Genomic DNA, 10,635 nt, shown 5'->3' with positions numbered 1-10,635 from the left:
TACTTAATTAACAATGCGCTAATGGCTTACCTCGTTTTACGTATGTTCCTAATTTTCTCTATCTCTTCTCCTCAAACACAACCGTACTCGCTCTTTACTGTATGTGTATGAGCTCGATTTAGGCCATCTCCATCCCAATTTTGCTGGCGATTATGGATTGTTCAGAATGTTCAGTCCAATTATTTGTTCGGAATGTTCAGTTTGTTGTTATGCGTGGCAAAGCTAGCAGCAGGACGTACGGCACTAGTGGCAGGTGGTGAGAGCCTTGCGACACAAAAGTTGCAAGGGAGTAGTAATAAACACAGCTAATCTATGTTTATCATGCACAAGGTACGGACCCGACCGAAAATTGGCTTTATGGATGATGAAGCAACTTGATCAACTTGAAGAAATATCTTTCCCCAATTTGCGTAACTGCGGCTACAAATATCTTCTTCCTCCGCGCATGCATAGCTGTAACTGTAACTGGGCTGATTTTTCGATAATATTTCTCCTCTCGCATGCTTGTGTTTAGATCTGACTCCAACTCAGTCGTCAACTAATTTGCTCGAGTTAATTAGAGATTAACGTATAGCGGTAGAAATGTACAGCTCTGGATCCAAATCGACCAGCGCCTAAACTACGACTCCGCAAAACGCAATGGCAGGTCGGAACTGCTACGCCCATCTTTCTTCCATAGTATATTCATTGCTATTTTTCACAAAATATGTGTAGAAATACTTATCTTTCAGAACAGAGGTTGTATTTATCACGAAATTGTTATCTTTCGTAACTCTCAATCGATATGATCTGCTGATTGCCTCCCGTGTTAACCTTTTATCTTTATCTAATATACTATATCTGCTTTTTAATAATATATTATACCATTGACTTTTTAAGATTATTCGTTTTATTTTAGAAATTTAAAGTAAATAATTTTTTTTGTTGTAGCTTGATTTTGTCACTATAGAAACTTTAAGCATTACTTATAATTTTTAAACAGGAAGAACAATCAAAGGATATAATAAAAATCAATGACGCCATATATTAAAACCGGATTGAATATCTCATATTCAACAGATGAAAATTCATAACCGATAAACACATGTATCAATAGATACACAACTTGCAAAATATTGCTTTGCAAAAAAGGACTTGATGGCGGTAGGGGGTAGGCGTAAAATATCTGGTTTGGTTTGGGTGGTACCACCATGTATGAGGGTGCGATAATATATTTTCTTGCGGTAGATACGCGCGGGTCCGGCCAAATCGATCGATTTTAGCCTCATCTCGATCCTCCCCATCCTGTGGATAAGGCAGACCGCACACACAGCACTCGTACTCGTACTCGTACTCGTGTCGTATAGTACATAGTAGTACTACAAGTTGCATGCATGCACGTGACGTCGTACGTGCACTGTACGGCGACCGTATTAGTAACTGCCACAGCACAGCACAGCACACACATGCAACAAGTCAAAAGTAGAGAGATACCTTTCCCTTTTTTGCGTACATCGATCAAATCTACGGTAGCTTCTGCTGCTGTACCCGTAGGTATATACCCGTAAAATCTGTATTACGTATTATAGTACGGTTTATGTACACATGAATGACCAGGTGGTGGTGATAGAAAGAAAAAAGGAGTAGAAATTTTATCGGGCGGCGAATACAACGGCGAGAGATGGGAGGGGGTGTACATACCAGCGGCGCCGCGGCGGCGTGAGTGCGCTCGCGATCGCGGCGTGGCGAGTGGCGATAGATATCGCGCGCGGCCGAAGCGGTGTGCCGCTCCAACGGCAGGGATAAGAGGAAGGGATACTGGGATAGCGTGTGACCGTAACGTATGTACGTCTGTGGCATGGCCAACTTTTTTTCAGGTTTCATTCCGTTCCGTGGCCTCGTTCTGTATACGTCCTGGTTTGTGGGTGATTACTGTGGCCCAAATAGATTAGTGACTAATAAACTGATGAAGCAATCAGTAGTCCAAATTACCAATTTAGGCCATGTTTAGTTCACACCAAACTTCCCCCAACTCCAAACTTTCCATCACATCACATCACATTCAAAACTTACCTACACACATAAACTCTCAACTTTTTTTTTCAAACTACTAAGACCTTATTCGTTTTGAAGGATTCCTAAAAGAAATCTTAATTCCTTTGGAATAAGCACTATTCATACATTCGGTTTGTAGGATTCAAAGAAAAATTTTCCATAGAAACACTATGCCAATCCTCCAAAAATCCTCCAAAATGTACTAATTCCATAGGAATGAAAACATCCAATCTATCCTCTTTTGTTTAGCTCGGTGGAGGAAAAATTCATGTGTTCCAATCCTTTGTTTTGCACGTGCATTCCTACATTATTCCTACATTTTTTCTATTCCTGTGATTTGAAAATCCTGTGAACCAAATAAGCTCTTAACTTTTCCTAAACTTCTTTCTAATTTCAGGAAAGTCTTAATAGAGAGAGTAACTATTTTTCACAATCCGAAGAAAGCTATAGGGACAAATTTCTGTCCGGATCGAAGTTTTCATTTCAGCAAACGCGTGAATCCAACCAAAACAGACACGCTGGTTCCCTTGTTTTGCTGACCCTCCCTATCTAGCTCATCTATCAAATCAAATGCCCTTTCGCTGTAGGAGTACTGCACACCTGAAACTGCACCCAAAGAACCATGATCTCCTCCTGCTTCTACTTGAGCTCCAGGAGGAACTGCTGACCGCAAACTTCTCAACTTGTGTACCGGCAGCAGTAGTAGATCGACGATTCTCTGGGATTCTGAGCACTAGCTACTTTCGACAAGTAATCCATATGTTGCCAAACACTCACGTGCCCCTATGGCAAGAAAGCGATATATGAGTATACGGTTAACAACAATTGTAATACTCACTAGCGCCAAATAAAAAAAGAAGAGAGATTGTATTTTTATCTACGTACTCGTAGTATTATGATATATGTTCTCATATAGTCATCGTAAAAAAAGAAAAAGAAAAAAATGTGCTAGACTATTACTAGTCGTTTGCCCACTGCTCATTATAAGACGCAACACTTATTAGGAAAAAAACAATTTGCATGCAAAACTTTAATATATGCGTTTTACTGAATTAAAAGCCTACAGTGAAAAATAAACTATAATAAGAAACATAAAATATACTTTTAAAACTGAACTTTCGATTTTTTTTTGTTGCGTCTGCTAAGCGCAAAAGATTATGGGGCTTACAAACTCTCTCTTAAGCAACGGAACCACCTCTAATCGGGCGGCCTGGCGGCTCCATTTGCCCATGTTGCTATTATGATATTATATTGGCCATACGTGTGAAAAATTATTGATCTGCCTAGCAAATGCTCTTCGTCGTCCGGGCTTAACAATATCAGTGGATCTGCTATATTGACTCTCTTTAATCATATTTAATGTTTAGAAAAAAATGATTTAGTCAAAATCTTAAAGCTTTGAGTATCGATAATTTCTCAAAATGCTTAGTTTAAGAACAAAAAGTTGTCACACATAAATTTTCTTCAAAAAATAATACCATAATGTAATAAACATAATAGTTTTTATAAAGTTGCTTGAATACAATATGGATAAATCTTGCGCTAAACATTAAATACTTATAATTAAAGGAAGTAATAAACTAAATATAATGGCAGTTCCCTAATTAAATTGAACCGAAGGTTGAAATACTATAGTTTTATATATACTCCTCAAGCAATACTATACTCTCTTCGTCAAAAGTTAAGTATAGTCATGGGTTTCTATGTTCAACATTTGATCGTTCGTTTTATTTGAAAAATCATAATTTTTTTAAAAAAGTTATGAATAAAGTGCTATTCTTGTTTTATCATCTACTAACAATAAAAATACAAATTATAAAAAAAAATTAAATAAGACGGACGGTCAAACATTGCAGACAGAAACCCACGACCGCACTTAAAACAGGACGGAGGTAGTAGTTTTTTTTTTCTTTTCAAATCTTAATCTTTAATAAACCACCCATAAGTGTTTATTTTTAGGAACAGATTAGAGTATGTATAAAGTGAATGCTGATATAATACGAACAATCCGTTCGGCGGACGGTTAGTGTACGTGAAAAAGATTACCGCCACACATTGCTGTGAGATTGACATTTGTTTACATATGGAAGCGTGCGTAGTGCGATCCTCCGGGAAGCCTCGATGTGCCAAGACAAAGTGACTGCTTTCCCGTCACTTTGCGTAGGAGGAGTAGGTAACTTGGACATAGAAAGGGACGCGATACCATACTTGCCACACTTGTTGTCTGCGTGGACAGGTACTGGCTGTTAAACTGAATACTCCAATAATCTACTCGCCGGTTTGCCGCTAGAGTCGCAAATGTCGCATACAGGCGTTAGGAGTTGGATCGCACACGCAGGTGTGGCCACGCGTGTACTTTTTTTCCCTGTCGCATTGACCTCGGCAATCTCGAGTGAGTATTTCATACACCTTGCAATAAACAAATTTAATACGGAATATAACATGTTATAATATGATAAATTTAGACACATGGTTCTATTCAAACTCATAATATCAAAATATGTTATATTTGATATTATATTTGTTTATTTAAAAACGAAGAGGGTGCTTTGTAAGAGCATGTATAATAGTAGACTATAAGTCAGCTATAAACATATTTTAAAGAGATAAAATAATAGAGAGAAGAGCAGTGGGATACAAATCTGCAGCCAGTTGCAGCACGGACTCTAAGACGTAATGTGTACTCCCTCCGTCCCATAATATAGCAACATAGTACCAGATGAGACATTTCATATTAAGATGTGTTTAGTTCACATCAAACTTCCCCCCAACTCCCAACTTTCCATCACATCCAAAACTTTTCTACACATATAAACTCTCAATGTTTTTTCTAAACTACCAACTTTCTCCAAACTTCTCCCCAATTTCAGAAAGTAAACACAGCCTTACAATGAATGTAAACACCATCTTGTTCAGATTCGTTGTAATATAAAATGTCCATCCCGTACTATGTTGCTATATTATAGGACGGAGAGAGTATATGATAGGTGGGACTAGATATTAATAGTATAGTAAGCAACTATTATATGAATTGGCTATTATATTAGTTATAGATGATTTAAAGCTATAGTAGTTGGCTGTACGATTAACTTGCTCTAAGCACACTCCCAATCATCTATGGAACCTTGTGTTGACCCGCGCATGCGCGTCTGGATCAAGAGAAGTGCATCTGCCAATCATCTATACTCGGTGACAGCAATATCTCTTCGATATCTTCAGCAGAAACGGCGAAGTCTCCGTGATCGTCGTGTGGTTTGGTCGAGGTGCATCGGACTGGGAGCTTCCATCGACTGCCACCAACGCAGACCTGCACTGGTGTCACTGACACCGTGTTTAGTTTCATAATTTTTTTTCAAACTTTCAACTTTTCTATCACATCAAATATTTTTCTACACATATAAACTTTTAACTTTTCTATTATATCGTTCTAATTTCAATCAATAAACTTTCAATTTTAGCGTGGAGTAAACACAGCCTGAGAGTCTGTGTGGCTTGCAGAATCTGTGGTCAGTCACACGGTGTCGGTGTCGGAGATCTCAACGGAGGCAGACGGTAACGTGCCGGATTAAATGCCCCAAAGTCCACCTCGTTGATTTGCAAACACAGTGTGTGCATGCGCACCACGTGGAGCCATGGCAGCTCGGACAATTGCCACGCTGACGCTGCTGCATGCGGGAAATGTCGTCCATGGATGGGCCGAATGCGAATCCTGATAGCCACAAGTGTCATTGTTTGGGGTTGCTCTGTCGCTCAGATCTCGGAACTCGCTGATTTTATTGCAAACTGGGAGAAGCTGACTTGCAGACGACAAAGAGATGAATGCTGATGCTGCACAAATTACAAATTATAGGCTGTGTTTAGATCTATAAGTGTAAAATTTTAGCGTGTCACATCGGATATACGGACACATATTTAAAGTATTAAATGTAGTCTAATAACAAAATAAATTACAGAACTCGCCTGTAAACCGCGAGATGTATTAAGCTTAATTAATCCGTCACTAATAAATATTTACTGTAGCATCACATTATCAAATCATGGCGTAATTAGGTTTAAAAGGTTCGTCGCGCAATTTACACGCAATCTGTGTAATTAGTTATTCTTTCGTTTATATTTAATAGTCCATGCATGTGTTTAAATATTCGATGTGACAGAGTGAAAAATTTTACCAAAGGATCTAAACAGGCCCTATGTATTAATATGTGATCTCATATACTGATTCCTAGTAATATGTTATACAATATCTTATACTCCTTCCATTTCAGATTATAAAACGTTTTGACTTTGGTTAAAATCAAACAATATTAAGTTTGAAAAAAATAATAACATTTTCTACCAAGACAAATTTATTATGAAAATATATTAAATTATTAATTTGATGAAACTAATTTAGTATTATAAATATTACTATATTTGTCTACAAACTTAGTCAAACTTAAAACAGTTTGACTTTGACCGAAGTCAAAACGTCTTACTCCCTTTGTTTCTAAATATTTGACACCGTTGACTTTTTAGCACATGTTTGACCGTTCATCTTATTAAAAAACTTTTGTGAAATATAAAACTATATGTATATATATAAGTATATTTAATAATGGATCAAATGATAGGAAAAGAATTAATAATTATTTAAATTTTTTGAATAAGACGAACGATCAAACATATTTAAAAAAATCAACGGTATAAAATATTTAGAATTGAAGGTATTATAACCTGAAACGGGGCGAGGAGCGAGTACTATGTTCAATTTTTAGGGACAAAAGTAGTAGATAGCAAGTGTTTAACGTGCTGTTGCGGTGTACCTGACAGAGAAGCTTGTTGGATCCAGATCTTTTCTTATTGAGTAAATTTGGTACGTACCATCGCAAAGTTTCTGGTGTTGGAAAATACCATCGCAATGACCTCGAGTAGAAAAGTACCATACAAATTGCCCAGTTTTTTAGAAATGCCCCTACTGTCGCTTTGCCCGTTTGAAGACGTCGTTGATGATGTGAAATGGCGATGATGCCCCTGCTGTGGCCACATAGGACTGAACCCTAATCCCAATCCCTCATCCCCTCTGCCACATCTCCCTAGTGCGCCACATCTCTCCTGCCGCCAACACAATCTTCCCCGGCACCGGCGGCACATGTGTAGTGATAATCACGATGAGGAGTCCATTGAAGTCGCCAGCAACACGGTCCAAAGCGGTGGTGGCTCGAGTTGTAGATCTGATTCGAGCTGAATCAGCAGAGCAGCAGTCCATGGCAGAGGGCAGGAGGACATCAACGTATTCTCCAAGCCAAGCTCTTGCAAAGTCCCCAGTGGACAATCTCCTGCAAAGCCAAGCTCTGTACATGCAAAGTGAGACACCAAACTTCAGTAACTTGGCTTCTTGGATTCCAGAAGGGTAATAGCTTCTATCCTGTACACTTACTTTCAGAAAATTGAACCGAATGTTTGCATTGTTGTTGGTTGATTGGATTCAAAGAATAGACCAATATATATGTGCGATTAGTAGTACTTTTTAATCCTGTTTTATCTATTGGCGTAGGTTTTTTCTAACATATCAGTGCATTTTCTTCTGCTTTGTTGCGGTAGGATGGATCCTACCAAGGCGTTCAAAGTTACTATTAAAATGGGATCATATATGGCAAAGGATGATAGTGGTAGGATTGAGTACATCACTGCCAGATCCATCCGTAAGGTTGTAGATAAGGAGGAATGCTCACTGTTGACTATTGTTGATTATCTAAGAGATGAGTTTCGATGGGGAGTAAGCAATATCTATCCTGTTTTTTCTGGGACAAATGTGCTACAGAGTTAGCAGCAATTAATTCTGATGCAGAGCTTATTGAAGCATTTGAAATGTATTTCGTCGAGAGGGCAATCCAATTAAACATGTTTGTGCAGGACATAGGACCAAAATGGTCTGGTAAGTTAATGCTTGGCATGACCATGGAGGCTGTTATGATGTCACAGAATACCTCTAGTGCTCAGAACTTCTCCCAACCATCTAGTGTGGTTGAGCAACGTACTCCACAATTATCAATTATTCCGGTTCCACCAGCAGCTCCAAATCTTTCTATTACACCAGCAGCAGCAGCAGCTCCAAATCTTTCTATTACACCAGCAGCAGCTCTAAATCTTTCTGATCCATCTGCAGCTCAAAATAAAGAAGATGCATCTCCAAATAAAGAAGTTGAACTAGTTCTTCCTTCAGTAGCAGTTACTGCTGATGACTATGTTGGGGTTGATGATGAGGGGATTTATGGTGTTGCTCCCATGGTGGGGCCAATACCTGAGGTTGAGATAGGTGAAGATCCAACAGAGCATTTGTTGGAACGTGAAGATGAAATTACTGACAGTGTACCTTGTGAGCCCTGCCCTGTCGTTGATTATCAAAACCCAGCTATTAAAATCAATGAAGTATTTCCTGATAAAATTTCCTTTCTGAAAGCTCTTAGACATTTCGCAATTCTGAAACAATTTGAATTTGGTGTTGACTATAGTGACAAGACAAAATTTGGTGCCTCATGCTGTGATCCTGATTGCAAGTGGAGAATACATGCTTCTAGGCTTCAAGATGAGCATTCATTTCAGGTATAGTGTATTATTGTCAATCTTTTTCTTAATTTTGTTCATTATAGTAACATGTTTTTATTTATTTTCTAGATAAAGACTGTTGGGTCAGACCATGAATGTACTTCTACAAGTTTTTCTAGTGACAAGATGGCTTCTTCTAAGTGGGTTGCACTTAATGTGATGGATTGGTTAGTTGAAAACCCTACCCTTGGCCCTAAGGAGCTGAAGAGAAGGATCAAAGAGAAGTACCAAGTGGATGTCTCATACTTCAAGGTTTGGGCTGGCAAAGAGGCTTGTCTTGAACAAATTCAAGGTTCATGGGTGGAAAGCTTTGATAGATTATTCAACTTCAAGGCAGAAGTAGAGAAAAGATGCCCAGGAAGTTTAGTGGAGATAGACTACAAGGAGAACAAAGGAAAACATCAGTTCAGCAAGCTGTTTGTGGCTCTCAAGCCTTGCATAGATGGATTCCTTCAAGGTTGTAGACCTTACCTTGGCATCGACTCAACCTTTTTGATAGGAAAGTATAGAGGTCAACTAGCAGCTGCTACTGCTATAGATGGTCATAACTGGATGTTTCCAGTAGCCTATGGCATATTTGAGTCTGAAGCTGCTGAAAATTGGGTTTGGTTTCTTCAAAAACTTAAGCAAGCAATCGGCACACCCCGTGGACTAGCATTGCATACAGATGCTGGAATTGGCTTGACAAAAGCTGTTGGTATTGTATTTCCGAAAGGAGTGGAACATAGGGAGTGCATGATGCACATGTGGAAGAATATGATGAAGAAGTTCCACGGTACTGCCATCGATGACAACATTTGGCCTGCAGCAAGAGCTTATGATACAATATTTTATGATAAATACATGGGGAAGATCAAAGCGGTTTATCCTGAAGCCATAAAATGGCTTGAACAGAACCATCCCCATATATGGGCTAGGAGCAAATTCAATGGAATTTGCAAAGTTGACTATATTAACAATAACATTTCTGAGTCTTTCAATAACAAGATAAATCCTTTGAAGGGGCTCCCAGTTGATGAGCTTGCTGACAAGCTTAGACAAATGATGATGGAAAAAATAGAGGTGAGAAGAAGAGTTGCAGCAAAGTTTGAAGGTACAATTATTCCTAGTGTCATCAAGGAGCTCAATGCAATAACCAGGGATCTAAAAGGATATATAGTAAAACTAAGCTCCTCGACAGAAGCAGAGGTTAGTGGATCCTACAAGGATGGGACTGCTTGGAGGGAATCAGTTGACCTAGAAGCAAATGAATGCTCCTGCAACCAGTGGCAAATATCTGGCAAGCCTTGTACTCATGCTCTTGCTGTGATCTGCTCAAAGAGGGATAAGGTTGAGAAGTATGTTAATAAATACTACTCAGTTCAAATGTTCAAGGCTGCCTACTCCCATGCAATTAGGCCAATGCCAGGTAAAGCCAAGTGGACCAAAGGGACTCAAGGCTTCAAGTTGCATCCTCCCAACCTAAAGAGGCCAGCTGGTAGACCTAAAACTACAAGACATAAGGAGGGCAAACCATGGGGTAAGAAGCACAAGTGCAAGAAGTGTGGAAGATTGGGACATAGGCAATCTACTTGCAAAGAAAATGTTCTTGACGAAGGTCAATCTGAAGCAGGTCCAAGCAACAATAAAAGGTGGTTACACAAACTATATTTACTTCTTTTTTACAATGGATCATATACAACTCAATTTACTATTGTGTTGCAGGCCAAGAACCTCAAATACAACTAAGGGTACAAAGACCAGCAAGGCTACAAAGAGGACAGCTCCAAGGGGGAAGAAAGCAACCATTCAACCAACTTCTACTCCTCCTAGAGATCCAACTCTTGTAATGCCTAGTTCTAGTCCTTTGACAAGGAGCAGGAAAAGGTTATTGGAAGCTAACAATTGCGAAGCACCATGAAGTTCTGAGTCTTTGTTATGTTGCCATGTTATTTTGCTAGACTGATAACTACTAATCATGTGTTATTCATGTACTATCACACTGTTATTTTGCTACTCTAAAAACCATGGATGTGA

Source organism: Oryza glaberrima, chromosome 1, assembly GCF_000147395.1.
Source record: "Oryza glaberrima chromosome 1, OglaRS2, whole genome shotgun sequence".
Taxonomy (NCBI): domain Eukaryota; kingdom Viridiplantae; phylum Streptophyta; class Magnoliopsida; order Poales; family Poaceae; genus Oryza; species Oryza glaberrima.
The sequence above is the reverse complement of the archived record's forward strand: the minus strand, read 5'-3'. Positions refer to the sequence as shown.